The 25,077-nt window shown below is 44.9% G+C and overlaps 1 long non-coding RNA gene across 1 annotated transcript; it reads left to right on the top strand.

Annotated features, from left to right (window-relative positions):
• Nucleotides 1-13,001: 13,001 nt before the first annotated feature.
• On the top strand, nt 13,002-19,956 carry LOC146180995 (uncharacterized). The gene is made up of 3 exons (XR_014700131.1): nt 13,002-13,147; nt 14,517-14,642; nt 19,076-19,956. It is a non-coding gene; the product is annotated as an uncharacterized LOC146180995 (long non-coding RNA).
• Nucleotides 19,957-25,077: the final 5,121 nt, after the last annotated feature.

The raw sequence follows: 25,077 nt of genomic DNA, 5'->3' as shown, positions 1-25,077 counted from the left end.
ACATGCCTGCAGTATGTTGCAAGTAACTGGTGTATTCAGCATTCCATATACTTACTTGCATTTCTCGAAATTTATACGAGTCACTGCCTTTGGATCATCCGAAAGTACGTATACAATCGGACTGAGGTGTACAGCGCAAGTTACGCAACACATGGGATGCGAAAAAACATGGAATCTCGCTGTCATTTTTATCGTTGTCCTCGACTTCGACACCACTATTTAGTAGCAGTCGTAAACTTTAATCACCTGGAAATACCAGTATAAAAAGGCCGGTTGGAGCCTGTAATTTGTACCAAATTGCCTCTCTATCCTGGATTTCAAGAGGTCGGTTAGTGTATCCGCAGGGCAATTGTTTTGCCATTTTCGTTGCCTTTATCGGATGTACAAACACGGAACTCGGTGTCCAATTGATGCAGGCAGCTTGGCACAGCTAATCTATTATGAAGCTCCGGTGCGGTAGCCAGCCCGGGACTAACCGGGAAATAGAACCTCAACCGGGAAGGCCAGCTATTCATCACAGCTCTCAAGCGACTTGCTGCCGGCCTACTGGAGTCATGCAACCGTGGAATCCAGGTATATTTTCAAGTAAACTTCTGTACTTAGGAGTGCCAGGAGGTAGACCGCCCGCGTAAAGGAAAAATGCTCTCGACATCTCCCGACGCAGTCCTGCCTCTAGTTTTGCTCCTAAAGTTAAAGGCTCGAAGCGCAAGCTGTGAAAGTCCTGGTATTTTTGCACAGTATTTATCTTCCAGCTGCTCTAGCTCTAGACAGTTCTTGTATCTAATTCCTGTATTTTTTTTATTTTTTTTTTTGTCTCAGAAAACATCCCATGACGTCCTATTCGATCGATGTTATTTCTACCTGCCCTGTTGTGCTTATCATTGTAGACAAGCATGTAGACTAGTGTTAAAACAATAAATAAACAGTGCTGCGTTCGTGATTCCATCTTTGTCCAGTCATTGCCCTTGCGACTAGTTGCAGCATGCACCAAAAACAAAGTTTGCCAAGTAATTATTTCCTCTGCCTTAGGGAAAACAGGCCAGCTGTGAAAGCTGCAACAATATGGACTGATATCCCTTCATATTGTTTCACACAATCATGCTAATGATGTGTTGCATCTTCAAAGATCTAAGCAGTCTGCTTGCCAGCGCAAGACTGAACATTTATTGCGGACTGCATATTAGTTGTGAAGTGTCAAAATGCACACATGCATCTCGATTTCAGGTCATACAATACCCTCGGGTGGTCACAAAATACTCCATATGTCATGATAGCCAACTGCAGCTATGGGATAAAAAAGGTATATGGACATAAATCATTGCAAGAGTAACAAAACAGCGTAAATTTGCACTGTTAAAAATATTAAACACTACACAGCGAAAGTAGTTTTGCTAGAACCATTGCTGTGACTGACATGGCAAACAGTGCTTGTTGCCTTTAGTGATGTGTTGAGCACAAGGCTTGCATGGAGATTTTAATCCTGTCTGTTAGGTGGAGTTATGTCCTGCTTTTGTTGTGTTGTCATGCATGCAGGCCAAGGTAATGCCATATGGTCCTTGGTTCCAACGCTGCAATTCTGAAAAAGTGACTGCCAACACAGGTCCAATGTACACCGTCCTACTGCTGACCGTGTATATTCCTAAGTGATGTCCAAGTCTTGGGCAGACACTAATCGACGCAGCTCACAAAGCAACATTCCTGCCAAGGTGGTTGCTTACCATAAAAACCACATGCCATAGCTGCCATTCATGGCAGCCCAGAAGTAATGAAGTGCTGACGAAACATATTTCAGATGTTCAGTGAGTTTACACAAGAGGGAGTTGTTAATATGGTTAATTAGTCACCAGTGAAATTTACACTGTATTTATTTTGTTAAACAAAGCTCCTTTTGTGGAGTAAAACAAGCTAAAATTAGCCACAGGCACAAAGTAGGCAAATGGCAATACATATTGAAATACTTATTGTGAATTGTGTTCTATTGTCGGATTCCTTTGAAGGGACACTAAGGAGGATGGAAAGCAGTTTTCCTGTATCGCTAAGATACAGTGTTCTAATCTTAAAGAGACCACACGAGTCGCTTTGGGACATTAAACCCCACAAACCATTAAAGAGACCACTTAAAATGAAAGCAGAGGTTTTAAAAGGATGGAAAGACCAAGAAACAGAACAAAGATGCTGCCATTACCGGCCAATTTTGCAAGTAAAATGCATGCTTCCACACAGAAGTTTTGGTGCAGATTACTGCAAGATATATTGTGTCGTGAGCCACTCTAATGTGGCAGTGACACGTCCTTTTCAGCAAGGTCATCATGAATCGACTCATGGGAAGGCTTCCAATTTAAATTTTCTCACCAATAAATACTATATGCCACAATTGCTGCCGTACAACACAGCCATGATGAGAGAAATAATCAAATATTTACTGAGACCAATGACTCAATGGAGTTGTCCTCAGTGTCACTTTAAAAGGGTGAACTGAAGCATTCAAGCAAAGTATGCACTGATGCATGTGAGAAAATATTCTGAGGTAACACAATCTTTGCTCCAAGAGAAGACTGGCAACTTCACCACAAAGAGGGAAAACAGCTGCCTAGGTAGACTGGTACAGCACATACAGGAATCGCAATAATTAGCAGACATGCATTGCAATTCACAGAATGTCACGAAATGTGGCCGCTAGGTTAAATGTAATAGCATTAAATGTGCAAGCATATTTTGCAGATTGTCGAGATTTATGTTGCTTCAATTATTTATTTCATATATACGGCAACACCTTTGGTCAACAAAAAAAAGGGCGTGTAGGTGCCAGGAAAGGGGTCAGATTAGATGTGCTAGGTTTTTCTCCTGGAGGAGCAAGGAGAGAATCATTCTCCTGTAACCAGTTGACGGTGGATTCATCCAAATGTGAAGGTCCGATGTTCGACGACCCAAAAGTTACCTAAACGGGCATCTCTGCCAGCCGTCGACCAGAGCATATGCAACAGAGGTGGTCATGTGTAGCCTAAGCACGGACATCTGCACGAAAGAAGGAAAAAAAAAAAAAAAAAAAGAGCTCACATTTTGGGTATCGCATCAAAAATATGTGTAAGCCCACACAGCAACCAAAAATGACATACGACGCATGAATATGTCAGCGCAACTTAACAGTGTTGGCCGTTTATGTCATATCGTAATTATGGTGCAGTGAGGCTTGCTGATGAATTAAACAGGATCTGCTCATCACAAACCTCTCAGCAGCACCTTCCCACAATCAGTGTCCTGACCTTTCAATAAGACAGCTTTCTCCTCCTCGCATTGCTAGAATGCATCAGAACGTTCTTGCTCACAGCATATAAATATGATCAATATGATAAAGCTCACCATGAATGTCATTACGGTTTCTTCCCCTCCCCCCTTATCATCTGCCTGTACTGTATGCACAGCTCTCTTGACCTATCCACATCCAAATGAGAACAACTTAAGGGAATAGTGAGGGCAAAATGAACTTGGTCTATACCAATAAATTACTGTGTTCTAATAATGAAACACAGGCTTTTTCTATGGTAAAAGTTTTATAGATTACAAAAGTATGGAAACTAAAATACAGCTAAGCCACCAATGGCCACTTTTGTAAGTAAACCGCGGTGACGTTACTTAATGTTTACTCCGGCAGATCTCCAATGCACGACTACACAGCCGTTCACTACTGATTGATGATAAGTGTGTTTTGCAGCATGAGCTGCATCTCGTAAGGATTAAGGGGACTCTCCTGGAGAAATTTGTGATGGCTACATGACATTTTCTGAATTGTGACCATGTGGTGTGTGCATATACAACAGTATGGTGCATGCGCAGAAATAAAAATTGCCTGCAAGCAAATTTCTGGTCTGAAGCCCTGAGGCACTAAAGCCACTCTCTTGTCGTCGGAGTGTGACTCCACGCACCATGTGATGGGTGCATAATAAAAAGCATATAAATGGCACACGGCTACGAATGTGATTTGAACCCATGGCAAGCTATACAGGTCAGATATTCTGGGCGCTGCATTAAACAACTTCACCTAGCTTCACCTATAGCTTCACAACTTCACCTATAGCTTCACCTTGACATTGCACGCATTATACAGCCACTTTCTCATGCTGCGCATCACTGTCTTCATCAACTTCCACTTGTGCACAGTTTAGTCACAAAGCAAGACCATGCAGACAGAAAACATTTCAACATGTGGTTACTGAAAAAAAAAAAAAAAAATCGTCTAATGCTCATTTCATATGCCTTAGGGAAACCCTCCAAGGTTAAGCAGACTTGCAATAAAAAGTGATTACTCATTGCCATCCAACCGATGGCAGCCCTATTGCTACAAGAAAAGATATGCAGCTTTTTCAACCAAAGAGGTTTTGATAAAGCTGCATAGCTTTCCTTTGCAGCCTTATCGCTGTGCTTTGATGGATGCTTATGAGTAATTACTCCCTTGTTCCACTAGTCTTGTAGGTCAGAGGGGAAGGGGGTAGTTTGGTAACGCTGGGAGCTTCCATCGGCCGAGTCCGTAACTCTGTCTTCTTGGGCAGCCATGCTGTGCTACAGGCCACAACAATTTTTCAGACTGTTCTACGCCATTTCTGTGAGAGCAAAGCTTACTGCCTTCTTGTCGTTTTTTTATTCGTGCTGCAAATGGGTTTTACTCTACAAGTAGTTCTTATGGTCATGACACCACAGGTGCAAATCAAATGTTGCATTTTGATTGTTTTCAGAGTAATAAATGCACCTCTTGCTGCCAAAAAAATATCAACCAACCTGGAAGAACCCACATAACGATTTTTTTTAGATGAGTAGGATGAAGCTGACTGCAGCGTCCCTTTAGGGAAGCAGCAGTGCAAAACTTAAATAACTGGAAGGATGTAAAAGCTGAGAAGCTATTCTATATCTAATCGATAACTTAGACAAAAAAATTGAGTTGCTGCACATTAGTCCCACAGGCATCTGTACTTCGGTGAACCTCCGAAGTTTACTACTTTCTTTCTTTCTTTTTTTTTACATACTGCCCATCGAAATTTCTCAGCTGTGTACAGCCCAGCCAAGGAACTGAGTGAAGGCATTCCTTTCATTACAATTTCTCAAGAAATGCAACTGTGGGTGTGTTTTCTCTAATTCTGTCTGCTTTCTTGCTAAACATATGAAATTTCTAATAGTACTTAGCCATACAACAAGGGGAAGTTTGCTGCTGGAGAAGAGTAAAAATACTGGCATATTTCTGTAGATCTTTCCCTGTGATGACAATAGTAACAGAATATCTGTTTTGCAGGAATTTATATTTTCTCTAAGCTGGGGATGGTGGCGGCATTGCTATGGGCAAAATATTTTTCTTAGCTGTGGTAGATATGACCAGCCTTATTTAACTAATGGCTATTTTTAAATTAGTAACTGAGTGCTTTAAACTATAGCTGTAATGAAACATTATTCGTCTTATTTAAATCACCTTCAGGGGCTCCCCCACGCACTAACATTAGAGGAGAGGAGAGGTGTCAAAACCTGGGAATTCACGAAGTGCTTGCAAGAGTATGGATGGAGGTCTGGTTCCACCTGGAGCGGGCATGTCGCCTCTTTAGCGAGCAGTTCTCGGAGCTGTGGTGTCGGCCGCCTGTTATTTCTTTTTTTTTTTTTTAATATCTAGGTTTGGGGGTGTGACATGGATGGTATAAGTAGGATAGAACTTAAAGAAAACAGCAGTTGCTAACAATGAGCAATGAATGTTTCCCGGCATGTGTGTTACTCCACTGAACGGTAAACAATCAATGTGTAAGTACACCAAACAAGCAAGAAGCATTGATGGTATTCTTCAGCTGGAGACTATTTTCTGTGACGAAGAAATTGTGCATGGCAGTTACTGCAGACTTAAGTTGTATCCGAGACTATAGAGGGGAAGCAGTTGTTATATTTATTTTTCTTGATGTGTCGCATAGGACAAGCAATATTTATGACTCCGACATTGATGAGAAATTGCAAATGAACACTTTACACAAGGGCAGAGGTCGTACTTATGAAAAAAAAAAAAAGAAACTAAAGAACAAGGAGTACATAAAATGTGTTGAGAAACTATATGCCATTTCAGGTTACTAGCAAACCTAAGAATGCTGCAAAACATGTGCACCTTTGCACCATGATATAACAGATCAACATAAAGCTATACACGTGCAGCCTTTTATGCAATGCACACAGAAATTCCCAGTGCTCCTGCTGCTATTGGAATAAACGGTAGAATTTCACCCCTGGTGGGCACTTCACGCAGGTGCATTGAGCATCCAATGATGCAATATTGTATGCATGACATTGCGAAATCCTTACAACTGCAAACATACTGCCTTATGCCACCGTGAAACAGCAAGGCATAGGCTTCCACTGGGGATCACATAGCGTCGCTTCCATCTTGTGGCATGATTGTTATACTTGCACCGTGGCTCTGTCGCTTTGAAGCTAGGATTGTTATTGTATTCGCCGTACTCTCTTTCATGAGGAAGTCATAGTTTCTTCCACCATAAGCCAGCTAAAGACAATGTGTCCCTTTGCATACATGCTCGTCTCCCAGCGCTATTAATAAAATTCTCAGTAGTGTGCAAAAAAAAAAATAACAAAATATCTTAGAAAAACAAGGGGGGTGTACATACCCCTTAGGTTGAGTGTTGGGCATCACTGCATCACTGACCTTCATTTTAATGGTGGGCTCGTTACTGCCCGCTATCTAGGCAGCGGGCAGTTACATCATCTTTTACTGTCAAGTTTCAAAGATATTCAAAGCAACATTCCTATTTCGAAAATTTACATTTTAAAATGTCCTGCCGTGTTTCTTACCCCTAAAGCTGGTATACTTTTTTTATCTGGACGCGGAGTGTTCGACTGCCACTAAGAAAATATAGTTGAAAAAAGTCAGCAGACTGTCCTTCAGATGTGAAGCATTTGCTACATTGTACAGAAAATGCTTTGGACTTCTGCACACTATGCCATTTCATACACAACATGCAATGCTGCCAAAGGCAGTATGCCTGAGTACCGACTGCATTCGTGCCTGAGAAACAGTTTGTCCTACATCCAAGTCCAAAGTGCAGACATGGATCGTCCAACTGAGCTATGGAGACATCTATCTTAACACTGAGCGTATTCATCAGTGCCACCCTTGACTACAGCAACGGATGCAGAATTACCAGCATTACCGTATCTGTCATGTGGAATGTGATGAAACAGTGAAGCAGTGTGAGAACCTCCTTATAGTGCCAATGGCATCAAGACTACCAGAACAGAAGCTGTCATTAAGTTACTGGCCAGACAACAGAAAGGAAATCAGCAGCTCTTTATGTAGCCAACAGCCACTGTGACTAAACAATGTTGAGGAGAATGTTTTCTCTTCTTAGTTCGTAGTTCTGGTAAGTGGAGAATGAGGTGGGCATTTTTTTTTTCTTTTTTTTTTTTACCAGACAGACTATTTGAGAGAAAATAAAACAATCCTACTCACTGAAAATGAGGTTCAGTCATTTATTCGTCTTAATAAGCTTTGGCGGGTCGCGATGGTTCGGTACATACATCGCCACTAACTGCTCAGATGCTTTAAACTGAAGGAGGAGTCAAGAAAATGTGCAATAAGGAACTGTGGCATCAAAGTTACACAGGCCTACGCGAATGGTATATAACAACACGAGCCCTTTCAAAGCAGTTATTTTCATAGCTGCAGATAAATCAGGTCATAAATGTACGGCACTGCAGTGTTCTAAAAGGTGAGGGAATTGTTATTTTGAATCTATGGAGCAATGACCTGTAGTAGATGATTTTGGTGCACGAAATGCTGTTTTAAATACAATAAAGGTTATACACATATATTTCATGCAGAACTTTACAACGAACAAAACATTTTAGAAATGTTGCAAACAATATGTATACATTGAGCATTATCGGCAGGTGGCCAGCTTCCACGATACACACGTCCGGGATTTAGAACTGACATGAACAGTCGTTCCTTCAGGAAGAACAGGAACACCAACTTGACACCAACCGGAACGACGCCCCTTTTTATACTGGTATTTCGAGGTGATTAACGTTTACCACTGCTACTAAATAGTGGTGTCGAAGTCGAGGACAACGATAAAAGTGACAGCGAGATTCCATTCGACTACGCACTCGACCGGAGACGAGTTTGTCGCATCCCATGTGTTGCGCTACTTGCGCTGTACACCTTACTTCCGGATGATCCAAAGGCAGTGACTCTCGTAAATTTCGGGAAATGCAAGTAAGTACTTGACTTGCGACATACTGCAGGCATGTTCCATCGACAAGAGCGGGCTGACACGCATTGCAGAACTAGCGTCGCAGAGTCCACAGGTCGGATCGATGGTGCTATCTGTAACTAAGAGAACGCATGGGAATATCACAGCATGCTGCTTGACGAACAGCAGTACGCGAGGCTGAAGCTCAAGGAGTATTATAACAAGTGGAAAGGAACACGTACGGCCACACGGCTACGATATTCAAACTACAATGCCAAGAAACCCGTCCGCCACCATCGCCACAGCCATGTCCGGCTTGCGAGCGATCACGGAGCCGGCGACACTGGCGACCAGCTATCGACCTATCGCTTGAAACGGCGACGAGAAGCAGCAGACATTTTACAAACAAAACAAAACAAGGCTACGTCACATCCGGCAAGTTATTCCTCCTCACTTCTTTCAGCTGGCGCATGCGCAGAAGCGACGGAGCATTCCAATAAAGAAAGTCTGGTCGTCGCGCGCGCGTCCGCGCATGCGCACGGTGGTGCCGCCATCCATCAATCGGCGGCAGCGCAAAAAGTCGCGCGTCATTTCCTGGGGCCAGTTTTCGCCGAGTGACCGCTCTTTACCGCTTTACCAATCTCTTTCTCTATGCCGTGGCTATGCTTTTCGGCGTGGGCCATCTCGTGTGCGGCGCGACTAGGCTTTTCGGCGTTGTAGATCTCGTGTGCGCCGCCACTACGCTTTTCGGCGTGGGCCATCTCGTGTGCGCCGTGGCTAGGCTTTTCGGCGTTGTAGATCTCGTGTGCGCCGCGACTAGGCTTTTCGGCGTGGGCCATCTCGTGTGCGCCGTGGCTAGGCTCTGCAGGGTCGTTCGCAGGCTGAGCATTCGAGCCCGAGGATGTTGGGCTCGCGAAGTCGGGCTTATCCTTCGCCGCTGCTGAAGCGCCGTAGTCGTGGTTAGCCGACGCGGTAGCTGGCTCTTTGTATGGCCGAATCCTAGCACAGGACCTATCGGCCGCTGCCTTATGACGCTTGCTTTTCGACGAGTCCGTGGGAGAGCGGCGTTTCTTGTTTTTCGACGACTCCGTAGAAGAGCTGCGTTTCTTGATCTTGCCCGTGGATGCGATAGTTGGCGAAAGCTCGGCGACGTCCTTATGACGGCGCTTCTTGCTCGGTGAACCCGCTGTGTTTGGACGGCGAGGTTTCGTGTCCGATGTATGTGCCGAAGTCGTCGAGGACTCCGGTGATTTCATGGTACGGCGACGCTTCGTGTCCAATAGATTTGCCGAAGTCGTCGAGGACTCCGGTGATTCCATGGTACGGCGACGCTTCGTGTCCAATAGATTTGCCGAAGTCGAGGACTTCGGTGGATCCATGGTACGGTGACGTTTCGTGTCCGATAGATTTGCCAAAGTCGAGGACTCCGGTGGATCCATAGTACGAGGGGGCGGGAACTTTTCGACGAGCTCGAATTCCGGAGGTAGGACAATGCATTGTTGAGGCGAGCGCGCGCTCTGGTAAGGTTGCGCCGTGGGCGTGTCGGCGCAGCTAGCCACATGCGGAGGAGGGGTCGCCGCTGCGTAGTCTTGCAATGTTGAAGACACAGGTGTCTAGGGGGAGGGTGAAAGACATTTGCCTATATAAAAAGGGGTTCAAGCCCCGTGTCGCCACTCGCTGCGCCGCGTGCGCCCGGACCACTGCTCCGCTGTCGGCCGCCCCGCCTCCGGCATCGCCGGGCGGTACCGCCCGGTCTCGTCGTTCGCTAGGTCCTCGGTATCCGTACTCGTTAGCTATAGGTTCGTACTCGTTAGCTAGGTTCGTACTCGTTCGCTAGGTCCGTACTCGTTCGCTAGGTCCGTACTCGTTGGCTAGGTTTTCGTACTCGTTCGCTATATCCGTACTCGTTAGCTAGGTTCGTACTCGTCTCTTTCACCTACCACCTGGCTTACCGACGGCGTTTCTACGGGTGGTCATCGCATACGGGCATCATATATGGTGAGTGTTATCATTGTTACCTCTACCCCAGCACCCACCCTGCATGCATTTTCACCTCATCCTACCTGCTCACTTCCTTAACCTCTATTCCTTGCACATTGCACTTCTCCTGTGTGTTGTCCTGCGCGCGCCCCCACCTCTCTTCTATCTCTTCTTTCGTTCCGAGCTACGCGACGTATGTCACAGTACAGGAACATCTTTCTCTCTGTCTCCCCTACCCCTACCCCCCTTTCGTTCCGAGCTACGCGACGAATGTCACAGTACAGGAACATCTTTCTCTGCTATCTTTTCTCTATCCCCCCTTTGCATGCTGCGCTGCTTTGCATGTTGCTTGCTTGCATGTGTGTGTCTGTGTTTGTCCCTGCGCGCGCTCCCACCTCTCTTCTATCTCTTCTTTCGTTCCGAGCTACGCGACGTATGTCACAGTACAGGAACATCTTTCTCTCTGTCTCCTCTACCCCTACCCCCTTTCGTTCCGAGCTACGCGACGAATGTCACAGTACAGGAACATCTTTCTCTACTATCTTTTCTCTAACCCCCCTTTGCATGCTGCGCTGCTTTGCATGTTGCTTGCTTGCGTGTGTGTGTCTGTGTTTGTCCCTGCGCGCGCTCCCACCTCTCTTCTATCTCTTCTTTCGTTCCGAGCTACGCGACGTATGTCACAGTACAGGAACATCTTTCTCTCTATCTCCTCTACCCCCTACCCCCTTTCGTTCCGAGCTACGCGACGAATGTCACAGTACAGGAATATCTTTCTCTACTCTCTTTCTCTATCCCCCCTTGCATGCTGCGCTGCGCTGCTTGCATTCTGTCCTACTTGCATCGTCATCATCTCATGCCTACCATCGTTCATGCTGCGATAGAGGTAACTCATCGAGTATACTGTGTATGCTGGTCGTGTGCCATGGCTGCCTCGGGACGCCCGTCGGTAAGTATTAGGATCGGCGTCGTCGCTAAGATTGTTATGATCGCGCGCGCGAACGCGTTGGGTTGCTCACGAGAGATGTCGGTGGGCAACCTCCCCGGTGCTAGTTAAGATGCGAAATGCATTTCTCGTTGTACATGAAACAGCCAGATTCCTCACACGTTCAGTTGTGTCAGCCATAGAGTTCATACAAAGACTCTAGAGGGAAAGCTGCCCGTTCACCCAATGCATTCGAGGGGTTACCGCGTGATTGCCGCCATTATCCCACTGTTCATTGGTTGCCAGATGAATTTTACTTGCTAAATCTGGCACATGAAGATGGTTTGAAGCTGGCAACTTAGATCGTGGGAAGATGGCGGCGTGCAGTTAACCGACGGCGGGCGGCTACTGTTCAGTAGGTGCTGTAAACAACGGCAGAATCGTCGCGTGTGGAGCATTTCTTGTGATATGTTGCGTCGCGTACCTACTGTAACATCACATAGGTGTCCTGATTCTTCTGAGTTGTTATCGCAAGGCCGGCTATCCCTGCGATTGTTCCGCGCTTCGCATGCATTTCGTCCGTCGAGCGCACATGCATCTCCTCTGTGCCCGATCACCTGAAAGTATGTCAGAAATTTGCTTTGGCGCAAGACGACGACCACAGTATATATATATATATATATATATAAAACAGTGACGAATTCCACAGCAACGGCCCTTGGTCTATCCGGGATGGCTAGTGCTGCATACAGTAAATGTCAAAGGGTGCTCGTGTGTGTTTACTGTTGATCTACTACGTCCACTACGTCTGCTCGCAAACATGGTTTCCAATTGTTCTACATCATTCCTTTATGGCTAAGAAGGTGCCTGAAAGATTATATAATATGCTTGAAACTTGAAAACAATGTATAGAAATTTCCTACAGTTGTGTTATCGGCAGCGGTTTTTAAAACTTTTGTTCAAACCTTTGTTCATTTTTGACGCAGTGAGCAGAAACTGTGCTGGCCACAATGATAAATTTGATGATGGCGGCGAACCAGTGAGAAGCTCGTTTCCCTGCCCAGCTTTCCCTCTAGAGTCTTTGTATTAACTCTATGGTGTCAGCCTTGGTGGGTGAAAGGGTAGAGATCCATAAGGTTAGGATATATAGATGTTGGGAACACCCCCTTAGCTGTAACGCTTAGAAGTCGGGCGAGCTCGCTCGCAATACGGGGTGCTTTGTTAGGTTCGCAGCCCCCTTATTAGGAGACGCTTAGATGAATTGTTTTCCCCGTGGGTTGATAGCTGTAAATTGTAAATTGCGCACGTGTACACTTGCACCGTGTACACTACTGGGTGGCGGGATGGAGCCACCTACCTTCCCAGACGGCCACTGACGTCCGACGGACAACCGAACTCGGCCGCAACTCGGCGGCCGATTTCGGACGTCCGCCGGAATTCCGGCGTACGTACGAAAGCGGATGGTCGAATCCGTTCGCCCAGCGGACAGCCGCCGTACGTCCGCCACTGGATTTGCTTTCACACAGCTATGATATAGTTTGTAGTCGTCGTGCTCGCCTGAACTGCGTATAAATCAGTAATGCCGTCAAGTCTGCATTATATGATGCCAGAGCGAATCGATGCGATAGAAAGCGTTTCCATTAAACAGTTTTTTTTTTTTATTTTCCGCATGTTTCATCGTTGAATTCTTCCATCCAAAATTTTTTATTAAAAGTTAAATGACCATTAAACATGTTTCTATCATGATGCTTCGGTGAAATTTTAATCAGTGGCTGAATAGACGCAGCAAGCAGCAAGCTCAAAAAGAACGAAACCGAACCTATCCTCAAAAAAATCTGAAATGAGCCAATCCAATCCACCTGACAAGTTGAAGTTTAGTCATGGAAGATGGCTTCACGTTTCCGTGTTCTGCATTTTCTGCGCAGTTACAAATACCTACGGCTGTAATGCACTGCTAGCATTGTTTTTGCTGTGGCTTGGTGCGGCTGGCTCACTTTGTTCACCCGCTGATTCCAAAGTAAGTATTTCACCGAACTTTTGTTTCTTTAGTTGAACTTTTCGATGCACCGATAGTGGTGAGCTTTTGCGTAAGGAAACAGCTCTGTACAGCAGCCGAACGGTCGAGTGTTTTAGGCGAGACTGACAGGATGGCTCCGCGCCGACTAACTAAAGTGCAGCCTCAAGTCTGAGGGCCATCTTTTCGGCATTACTGGACGCTGCGCCAGTAAGCAGCGCAACTTCTCTGTCTCTGATAAAGGAGTGCCTGCCCGAGCTTTAAAGGAGTTAATTTGTTAACCATGCGCAACGTGCTGAGTTGTAAAAACTATACGAGAAAACTTTTGCGCTCCTCGAGCCTATCGTGCGACATGCCTACACTTGTGAAAACGTCGCGAGTTTTTTTTTTTTTTTTTTTTTTAATGGACAGCCGCTGATCTTTCTCTTTCGAGCTTTACGGCAACTACAGTTCTAGAAGGAACGGCTGTAGCTACTAAATAACTAAAGGTTTAGTACTCTCCTTCAGCTTTGACAAACCAGGACAGCACCTTGCGCATTTTGGTTATGCATGTGAGACCGAACCGCGCAGAACAACCGGACAAGGAGATGAGAGAAAAAAAAAAGTCAGCACTTGTCTTTTTCTTGACCCGTTCTGCGCTGTTCTGGCACGAATTTGACATACCGCCGCCGCGATACAGTTGGGCTGTGAGCTCTTGTGCCTGCAACGCCTTCTTTTATGCAAAACAGGCGTACTGGGAAACCATGCAAGCCGCGGGCTAAAAAAAAAAGAAAAAAAACAAAAAACGAGTTGAGCAAAAGTGAGATGAAAACAAAATTGTTGTTGCTTTGTCCTTACAGATATTCAAAGGCTCCTCAGAACTTCACTGCATTATTGACAGCGAGATAATGCCGAAGCTGCACTAGAGCCATGCAGCACCTTATAGTGCATGATACTGAGCTTATGTGTCGCACTGAAAGCTCTTACCATGTTCTTAGATTATCATATTAAAGTAGCTTTAAACCCATGCTTTTTAATACAGTGATAGCCATAAATTGAATCTAGGGCATCATGCTCACATACAAGGCTTCTGATAACCGCTGGTCATGATGTGGGCTATAGCAGAAACCTGTACCTGGTCATCTTACAAGCATTTGTGCAATTGATGCTTTTAATGTGTTGTAAAAGATTTTGTGTTCTCTTTCTGTATGGGAATGCTTTCCTTATAGAAGGCTAACATTTGGTTTGCTACAGCAAAACTTCTACCTAGTCATCCTAAAAACAGCACCGCAGTTGGTGCTTTTAATGTATTGTAAAAGTATTTGTGTTCTGCTTCTGTATGGCAATGCTTTTCTCGTTGAAGACTAGCATGAGGCTTCCAAAAATTTTTCAGATGCCATTTGCTGTAGCCGATTTCGTAGGCCAACAGGAAGCAGCACTTTGAACATGGAAAACTGTCATCCACGGGGGAAAAACAGCAACATCCCTTTGCATTCTCATTTCTTTGGTATGGCTAAAAGTGAGTATTGTATCATTATCTATATTATTAATATTGAATCATGATTGTCAGTGTTGAAGTTGTTTGAGCGTGATGATTTTAAACACACAGGACATCCCTTCGACATTAAGGTTTTAGCTTGTTTACATGTAGGATGTAGAACTGGTTTCAACAAACTTTATGCAGCAAATTCTTTTTACATTGTCCACCATGTTACTTTTTGTCATTGGACACAGTCGTCCACTCTTAGCTTGAATGGGATTGTGTGGCATGCAGTTTGCAAAATAGCAATGCATCCGTCACAGCCATGCATCAAGGCTAAGTGGCTTGTGCGTAGAGGGACCAGCCGCTCCAGCTTCACGTCATCTGCCTCTTTGCTCCGGTGTGCAGACGTGCATTGAGGCAAAGTGGTTTTGTAGAGAAACCAGGAGCTTCTTTGTCACATCTGGCTGTTTGTTACGGTGTGCAGATGCGCATTGAGGCAAAATGGCTGATGTGTAGAGGGACCAGGAGCTGCTGCTTAACGTCCTTCGCCTCTTTACTACAGTGCACAGCCGTGCATTGATGCTAAGTGGCTTGTGCATGGAGGGCCCAGGAGCTGCAGCTTCACGTCTGCCTCTTCGCTCAGGTACGCAGGTGCGTATTGAGGCAAAATGGCTTATGCATAGAGGGACCAGGAGCAGCTGTGTGGCGTAGTGTGTATATTTGCTATGGTGCGTATCGAAGTACAATGGGGGGCTCATGTGTAAAGGTACCATGAGCTGCTGCGTCATGTCGTCTGCCTCTTTACTATGGTGCGCAGGCATGCATCAAGGCAAAGTGGCTTATGCATAGAAGGACCAGGAGCTGTTGCTTCACATCTGCTATGATGCGCAGCTGCGTATTATGGGTGGTGGTGGAAAACATTGCCATCAGATACAAATACAGGAGGTTACTAGCTGACCCTGAGGGGGCCTGTCCTGACAAAAACAAGGGGTCCCTAGTTTGGGACCCCAGTGGTGGTAGAGGGACTAGAGGCTGGTACTTCACGCTGTCTGCCTCTTCGCTACGGTGTGCAGCTGCGATGGATGCAGTGGCATCTCAAAAAGTGGATGCCACACACTCGCATGTTCAGCCTGAGTGGACGACTGTGTACCTGCTATAGCTTTGTTATTCATAGAATAAACCTAGGCCAAGTTGGATCAATTATAGCTCTCCTCATATGTGGTCAGCAAAGAAAAGCCACTCCAGAAAATCTGATGCATTTACTGTCATAGGGTTCTTATTCGTATACATGCTACTGACAAGTCAGATTCTTCACCCTCAGAAATGCCAGAAAAATAACCAAGGGTGCGTCTGCAATAGTCTAGCTTGCTCTTTCTCTGCAGACTTGAGTCAGATGTGTGTTCCATTGCTGTGGGTGGGACAGGCGTGAATCTTTGATTTTAAGCTTGCAACAAGTATGTTATTGTAGTTTAAAGGCAAAACGGTACTAATAATCGTAGCCCCCCGTGGCCTTTATCCCCTTTTAATAGTGTTGCTAGACACTGAATTACTAGTTTACTCTGCACTGTTTCTGTCTAGTTAATGTGCGGAGATGTACATATATTTATATGACTTGGAGTTGTCGACTTTGTACTTAGAAACATTGTAGTGTTATCTGATGTGTTGCTTTCATTTCTTTAATGATTTCTGTAAGGGATCGGTGGGTATGCTAGGCACCATTATTAGTCTGCTCTTTTTGGGTCACCTGTTCAATGCCCAGCTGCGGCCGTCTCCCACTTGCCCTCGGACAGGAGGCGGAGAGACGCGCACAGATAGGCAGCTACAGCAGCTACAGTGCTTAACGGAAACGTAGGCAGAGAGGGAAAGAAGTCCCCTCTTCCGAGGACTTTGCTGTCGCACTCAAAGACGCGGGGACAGACAGTTTGTTGTCGTTGCTGTGTCATGTAGGGGGCTCATTTTTATTTAAGGAGCTTTACGAACAGTATACAACTAAGGGGTCCTTAGTACTAAGCGTACTAAGGGATCCTTAGTACGCTGACTGGACCCATCACCCGGAGGCAGCACAGCTTTGAAACGAGCACCTCTTTTGGAAGAACTGCTTATCGTTCAAAGAAAAAACACTGTCAGGTTGAAGGGTGTAAGGCCCTCTTCCTTGTTGGGGAGCCCATAAAAGTGACAATTATTCAGTGCAGGCGCGCTGAGTGGGGTCTCGTTGAGGATTCCAACCCTGGATGTTAACAATGGTGGGAGATAGCGGCGTTGAAAAAGGGCAAGTGTGTAACAGTGACGGTATGATGTGGGTTGGCTCTTCTGATGTGGTCCGCAATGGTGCTGACTCGGACGCCAATAATTGCAATAATTGCCCTGTAAAAGGAGCCGCCAAAGATGCAAGCTTTGGGCAATGGTTGCGCACGTGGGACACCGTTTTGATGGGTTCTAATTATTTATTTTCTTTTTTTTTTTCCTAGGGGAGAGAGTTTGGCATGTGACCTAGTGAGCCAATCATTTCGAGGTCCATTCTCTAAATTCCGTTTGTTGTGAAACAAATTTGTTGTCCCTTTTGCATTGCTTGTATTAGGGAGAGGGTGAAGAACTTATGAAAGTGGAAAGACATGCCAAAATGCCAAAGTTAATGAAACGGCCCCGCGGCCTGGAGAACTCGTTCTGAGCTAGATTTTGATCTCTTTACTCTTCGGCATAGATCATGGTCATTGTTTCACCTGTTGTAAATACGTACATTCATGTATAAAATTTTCAGTTCATCTTCCTCTCCGTGTGCAAGTTGTTGTGGCCAGATGCAGTAAATTCACTATTTTCATTTCTATATAATGTGCCTTTCTGAAGATGGTGAGCTCTTTTGTCCAATCGTGTAAGAAAGCTGCAAAGCGCTCCCAAATCTTCCACTAAACTGTGTGATATCTTTAATACTAACTGCGGCTTGGTGTCACTCAAAACATGTAATTGAGGTAGATTTCTTCCCCCCCCCCCCCTCTTTTTGTTCGTTCAAATGAGGATCAGCGGACACTAACTCTTGCTTTTGTAATGCCCTAGGCCCCGCCTTAAGGTAGTACTCCAATGTCGATACCATTTTTATAGCTATGGCTGTCCAATAGCACTAATGTCTTTTATACACTTCTTTTACTAATCTCTTACCCAAGTGGTAGCTTATACTGCGGGGGCGAAAGTCTGGACAGTATGTCTGTAGATTTTGGACTAGAATCGCGATGTAAACGAATTGTGACCTTATTTCTCTTGCACACATGAAAGAACTAACGTTCAACTTTCACATCGACAAGTATGGTCCGAGTTTCCTGGTCGATGTGAAAGTTATGTGCTTTGATTGCAGTTTGTGTAGTCCACACACTTGTCCCCGATATTACATAGGGGCAAATTAGGCGCCTTTACAGGGGCAGTTTCTTTGGCGCCCACTACCTTCCCCATAAAAAAGCTACAGTGTTTCTTGTGAACAGCTGGCTGCATTTATAAATACCATTATTTTTTTTGTAATTTGTTGTGCGCAGTTGAGAAATCCATGACATACATCCATGCTGCATGCTGCCGGTAATACATCAGGAGCTTGTGGTTATCAGCTTTTTGTGTTTTGTGTAACTATAAGCCTTGCTATTGTAATGTCACATATAGCGCTGTGGGTAAACAAATAACTTTACTTTTAACTCTTGTAGAAGCATGAACACTGCGCAATCACTGCGGCGGGCTATGCTTCCACATTGGGCTTTAGCCACATGTCAAATGTCTATCATTATTCTGCTGCAGCAGCTTGCATGTTATCAGATAAGTTAATTCGTCGCAGCTGCTCTAAGGAGACGCTTTCTAGAGGCTTGTAGCCTAGATGTTGATGTCGATATACCCCCGACACGCCCAGGGAATGTCTTCAGTAGAGGGTACATGGAAACCAGCGAAATGTGCAGTTTACAGAACAAAAAGGTAACAATTTTAAATGATTTTATTATTGATCACTTCTTTTCAGAGCAGGAACAATGACTTTAGAAATTGCCTGTTAAACCGCTCAAAATGCAGGTTTCTGCCACCAATGCGTACCTGTGTAATACTGCAATGCTCTGGCTGTGCTTTATGTTCATATACAGCATCCTTTATGCTTAATTTCTCTGCATGTGCACACCATGTCTTGGGCATTGCTGAGGGCGCATAGCAGCAAGCATAACATGCCATGTTTGTTCAGAGTGGCATGTTCAAAGAGACGACATAAAAACATTAAAATACTGAATGCCAGGTTCTGGTCAAACTACGTTTGTATCTTTTGTTATTCTGCATGGGTTTTGCTGCAGTTATATGACCTTTCTATATAGTATGTGACAGTTCTGAATGGAGATGCATGCGTACAGTGCCATCTGGAAAAAGCAATTGAGAGAAACTGGCAGTTGCCCTTGGAGATGTGTAATCAAAGTTCAGCACAGATAACTTGAATTTCATTTTCCCTTCTATTGCAGGAGGAGCCCAGCCTGCTCTTTCCATCTTAGGCCTGAAAGACTAGCAACAGCTGATCGAGCAAATGCACAGGATAGTAACTGCTCCTGGAATCCCGGCCTGCGGAGGCCACCCACACAGAACTCGATCATCTCGCTAATTCCGAAATATTAGGTTTCAATAAATACCTTTTCCTCCACCACCTCCCCAAGGGAAGAGCTGTCACGGCCAAGGATAATTAAAAAAAATTATTCAAGTAGATTCTTAATACTCCAGTTGGCCTGCATTTTACCATGCCATTCCTTAACATCGATATTTTTTTAGTGTAGACTATTTATGCATGCAGTTTTTGCAAAATGCTTTTTTTACAACCTCGCATGCTGGTATGCCTATGCACTTAGCATGTTTTCAGGAATGGTGCATTTGTGCAAAGCTCAGCTAGCATATGTGCCTCTTTGATGGAAGTTTTAATTGCACACTACTGTTCAGTGCTTTGTGTGTGAAAGTAAAGCAGACAACAGGAAACTTGAACCTGTTGCATATTCTATTGTCTGCTTTACTCTCACGACAAAGGCATTGAGCACTAGTATGTGACTGAAATTTCCATGGCACATGCTTGCTGAGCTTTACACGAATGTTATTGGCAAGTTTTTAAACGAATAGCGGGCCCTGCAAGCATGTTCCGGGAAACGTCCGAATGTCCGCCTCCGGCTGCCCGTCGGACGTCCGTGGGACGCGATCCGGATCCACGAACGATAGTCCGACGGACGTCCGCTGTACGTATATCGAACATAACCGGACTTCCGTCGGATGTCCGAAGGTCCGAGAACGGACGTCCGTCGGTCGACCGTCGGACGTCTATGGCCGTCTGGGTTGCCATTAGTACAAGGGTACAAGTGCGCGACCAACGCCATGACCTAAACATGACCATCGTGCCAACGCCGCCGATACCTACATAAGTTAAAGTTAATAAGAAGATGAACAATAACTTTTTTTAAGCCACAATTTTAAGTTATAAATTAGTATTATAAATGTTTCACTTGCTGTTGCGTACATTTCCTTTTGCTTAGTTTATGATGACGTAGGGTGATGTATTTTGTGCGTGGCAGCAGCGTTTTACTGCTGCCACGGTGCGTGTCACTAGTCGCCGCCTTAACCTTTTTTTCTGACGACTGCGTTATTTACCGTATAATTAATGATGATAATGATGCCTCTTGCCTTCAGTCTGATATTAACAAGGTTCTTGATTGGAGTAAGGAATGTAATTGGAAATAAATATTAATAAGTGTAAGCATGTGCACATTTCTCGTAGTTCCATGCATACCCCCTACTTATCAGATTAACAATGTTTCTCTTGAGACATGTGTATTCTTACAAGTATCTAGGTGTTTGCGTTTCTTCTAACCTATCTTGGAAACCCCACGTTGACTATATCATAAATAACGCAAATCGCATGCTATAGGGTACTTTCGGAGAAATTTCTCTCGTTCATCCAGTTCTTTAAAATTATTGCTTTATAAAACTCCGGTACGCTCTAAATTAGAATTTTCTGCATCTGTCTGGAGCCCTGGCATTGATTCACTCGTTTTCGATTTGGAAGCTGTACAGAATCGCACCTGTCGTTCAAAACTGGAGTATGCTGCGTCAGTGTGGGACCCCCACACAGATTTATTTAGAGCCCCTCAAAATCGCGCTGCACGTTTCATTCTCGGTGACTATGGGCGTTTATCAAGTGTAACACTCATGAAGCACACATTGTCATTAGAACCTTTGTCGCGACGCAGAAAAATCTCCCGCTTGTGCCTTTTCTTTAAAATGTATCACAATAATTTAACGCTGAAAAATTCACTTATAACATCACTGGCATACGTCTCATCACGCATCGATAACTCTTGTAAAGTAGGAATACCTGATTTTCGAACTGCACCTTATCAATATTCATTTTTACCCAAAACAGCAACGGAGTGCAACTGCCTGCCTGAAACACTGGTGCTTGCTGACAATGTCGATGAATTTAAAAGAAAGCTGTGTGTACATACTGTGCAGCAACGATTGGCAGTAATATTTATTTTAGTTCCATAGTTTTATAGGTTAAGTTGTGCACTTTGGCCTTCCAGGTGATGTTTTAAGTGGTTTGACAAACATGGACTTGGGCTCTCTTTTACCCATGAACTACCCAACACTAACGTTTTACAGTTTTTAGACTTGAAACTAGCCTTCCTTGAAAGACACGTTTGCTGGGGCTATTACCCACGTGCTAAAAAAGATCTTTTGCCTTATGATTCTATGCATTAGAAAACTGTGAAAAGAGCAATAGCTTCGCATTGCTTAGAGTCTTCGCTCAGGAAATCGTGCCCGCATCAGTTGCAATCCAGCTTCCATAATCATATGAGCCGGCTTTCGGCGGCTGGGTTCCCGTGCTCTGTGTTGGTTGCAGTTTGCGAGACCCTCCTTCAAAAGATCAAGAGCGGAACGCGAAGATGTACTGGAGAGGATCGACGGAGGACGCAGAAGCCGCTTGTTGTGCCTTACATGCACAAAACCTCGCACAACCTGAGGAAAGTGGCCAACAGGCATGGCATGAGTGTCGCTTTTTCGGCTCCCAACAAGTTGGGAAAGTTGTGCCCCCGAATTTGCAACTCAAGAAAAGGGGGTTGCCAGATAAAGCACGACTCTCCGTTTACAAAGTGTTCTGTTGGAGTGGTCTATGCTATTCTCTTGACGTGTGGAAAGTTGTACGTAGGCCAAACTGGCCGATGCATCAACGAGTGTTTGGGGGAACATGCACGAAATTTCTCAGATTTCGCACGTAATCAACTGCAACGGATGCAGGGCCAGGTTGAATGAGACGAAGATTCTTGGAAAGAGTAAGGATAAAACGGCACGTGTTAGTTTGGAGGCTTTCTACATTAAGAAGTTCGAAGTGTCTAAAGGTCCGACGTATCCATTCGATTCTCGTAAAGATACGGCGGACGTTGATATACAGGCTCATGGCTATATGCACGCCCACCGTGTGCACGTCGAGCGCGGCCACATTCCGCTTGCTACGCGTGAATGAATCTTATCCTCTATGATATCAGCTAGCCGCGACTGTCGATGAGGTGCTACGAAGAGTGCATCCGTTCTAACATAGATCACGGTCTTCACTCAGGATTTTGTACGGCAAGCATCGCTGTCGCGCACATAGCTGCAGGCGATGCTACGTACTGCACCAGCTCCTCCAGCTGGCATCGAGATACGCACATTCACGAGCAGCTTATTTTCGCTTCGCACTAAACTATCACCTCGATCTGCCCGTAATGCGAGCGAGCTATTCCTAGCATTTGCGCTGTCTTAGGTCCTGCATCGATCGACCTCCGAAGATCTAGCGCCGGCACAACACACACACCTCGCCGTGCAGAACATTCGGCAGTTCAAAGCATATGTATGTGAAATGGCAATATTATTCTCGTTCCTCAGATGCAGGCCGAGGAAACAGGATATTGCTAGCTAAATTCTTCGTTTAAATTTTCGAAGTGTCTAAGGTACGTCCGACGTATCATGCATTCGAATCTCGTAAATATACGGCGGACGTCGATATACATGGCTCATGGCTATATGCACGTCGAACGCCACATTCCGCTTGCTACGCGTGAATGAAGCTAGCTGCGCGACTCTCGATGAAGTGCTACGAAGAGTTCATCCGTTCTAAGCTTCACTCAGGGTTGTGTACGGCAAGCATCGCTGCAGGCATATCGAGATACGCACATTGTACGAGCAGCTTCGCACTAAACTATCACCTCGATCTGCCCGTAATGCAAGCGAGATAATTCTAGCATCTACGCTGTCTTGGGTCCTGCATCGACCTCCGAAGATCTAGTGCCGGCACAACTCACACACCTCGCCGTGCAGAACATTCGGCAGTCCAAAGTATATGTGAAATGGCATTATGCTTGTTCCTCGCATGCAGACAGAAGAAACAAGATGTTTCTAGTTAAATTCTTCGTTTAAATTCTACCCCAGAGCCGTGACAGAAGACATGCCGAATCTACTAGAGGCCTGCGCTGCTACTGCAGCGAGCTGCATGCACATCGATCGACTCGTCGAGGTGAAGACCTACTGCACCGCAATACATGAGTGCACAACCAAAAAGCCGGAAGCGCGAACGATCCGAATTCCCTACGAACAGCAATGTTCTTTGGTATTTAGGGGAAGACTAGACTAAAATACTCAGCCTGCATCTTTTTATCGTCGTTGAATTTTGCGTACATGTAGTTTAAACCCCCGCATGCTCGAGGTTAGCGTGACCCGACTGAACGGCCGCGCAGCTTTGAAACGAGCGGGAGATATGCATGTGTCGCCGGACTTATAGGTACGCGGTAGAAATGCGCGCTGCACATTTCGTTGCAGAAGCTGACTTGGAATTTTGCAGAGTGTGCCATGCAAGTGATCGTTGCTATAACCACGCATCCATGTTCCTACGGTTGGCCTACCCCGAGGCACATAAATGTTCAACCATGGACGTATCAATAATGATCGAAGAGAGGACGGATTTTCATACTATTGGGCGCGAAATCGATAGCTACCAGTGCTCGGTGTTAGAGAAATTCTGCCTTGACCATGCACAATTCAGTGTTTCAGGTGTGGTCAGTAGCTATAAGTTTGAACAGTTCGCCTTTCAAGTCAACGGCGCCAGCGACCGGAGGAGCGATTTTCCACGCTACACCGCTGTCTTGCTAGAAAGCCTACCTAGGCGGCGTTTGACATTCAGCTGCTTTTTGTGGGCCCCGTAATTGAATGCAACGCCTTCAGAAACGCGTCAAATGTTCAAAAATGTGTTCTCTTCAACAGTTTCACTCCAGGCTGTCAAAGCAGGCAGACGTTGATAAAGCAGTTGAGCATTCCAGTCGAAACCAAACATCCTCACGTTTTTATATATGAGATCTGTAAAATCGCCTTCAATTTTTAAAATTATTAGAATAGGTCACTTTCCGATTGCTGGGACATAGACCCTCATGATAGCACTGCCACGTGAATAAGGACCACACCAGACCGAAAGCTTGTCTCATATAACATAGCTAACCACGGTATACCTTACAGCATTGTGTTGATTTTTATGGTGCATAAGCGACTTAATACTGCCATGCACCAAGAACAAGGTTTAATGTATTAATTTTGTGTGTAATGACTAAAATATTCTTTAGGATGTAGCTTGTTTAGGAACATTTTAGGAAACCAAAAATACAGGAAATTTGCACGTCTCTCCTAGGATCATGCTGGGATAGAAAGATATCTGTTGCAAATTGTACAAAATGTTTTCCTCTTATTTTCTCGACTCTGGCGTACGTGTAAGTAAGATATGGTTTATTGTTAGTTCATCTCCACACTCCTTGCCTATTGGTTTGTCCTCTTTCATAATATGAAGCTGTGTGTGAGGTGTGGGTATCTGTTTTGTGAAGATGACCTAAAATGTCCTCATTGTTGTGTTTTTGATGGCTGCATGATTTCCATTCCTCGATGATAGGTTCTACAAAGTATAGTTTGTAGTTTATTTCAATGTTTTAAAAATTCTGCCATATCACTCTCACTCTTCTTTGTATAAGCTTCTTAATATCTTCATGCAGCATATATTCACCCTCTGTAATTTAGCATTGCAGCAAGGTAACCTGGTTATTTCTTTTTATCACCTTTCAAGACAGCTGTCCCGATTTCATAAAGTGTAGGGTTTCTGACGATGGGAACTCCTTGGAAGTCATAGAAATAAATGAGGTCCACAATCATGAGCTATCTAGGGTATGCATATACATGTCCATCGCTCAGTGGGATGGTGTCAGTACACTGTTAGAACAGGTCTTGTGGTAACAACCATTGTCTGAGGTGGTCCTTTAATGGGCATTGAAATGCCATGTAACTGCAGGTACTGACAGAACTCTTGATCATGTTATGTGATAATGCCATCCTTGCATAGGTATACATTTCAGAATCTGCAGTGCACCACTTGACCATTTGCCACCAGTTTGCGTGAAAATGTATTTTTCTTGCATAT

The sequence above is a fragment of the Amblyomma maculatum genome, chromosome 8, assembly GCF_055883805.1.
Source record: "Amblyomma maculatum isolate TAMU_Amacu chromosome 8, ASM5588380v1, whole genome shotgun sequence".
Lineage (NCBI taxonomy): Eukaryota > Metazoa > Arthropoda > Arachnida > Ixodida > Ixodidae > Amblyomma > Amblyomma maculatum.
Note: the sequence above shows the minus strand (reverse complement) of the source record. Positions and strands in the feature narration are given on the sequence as shown.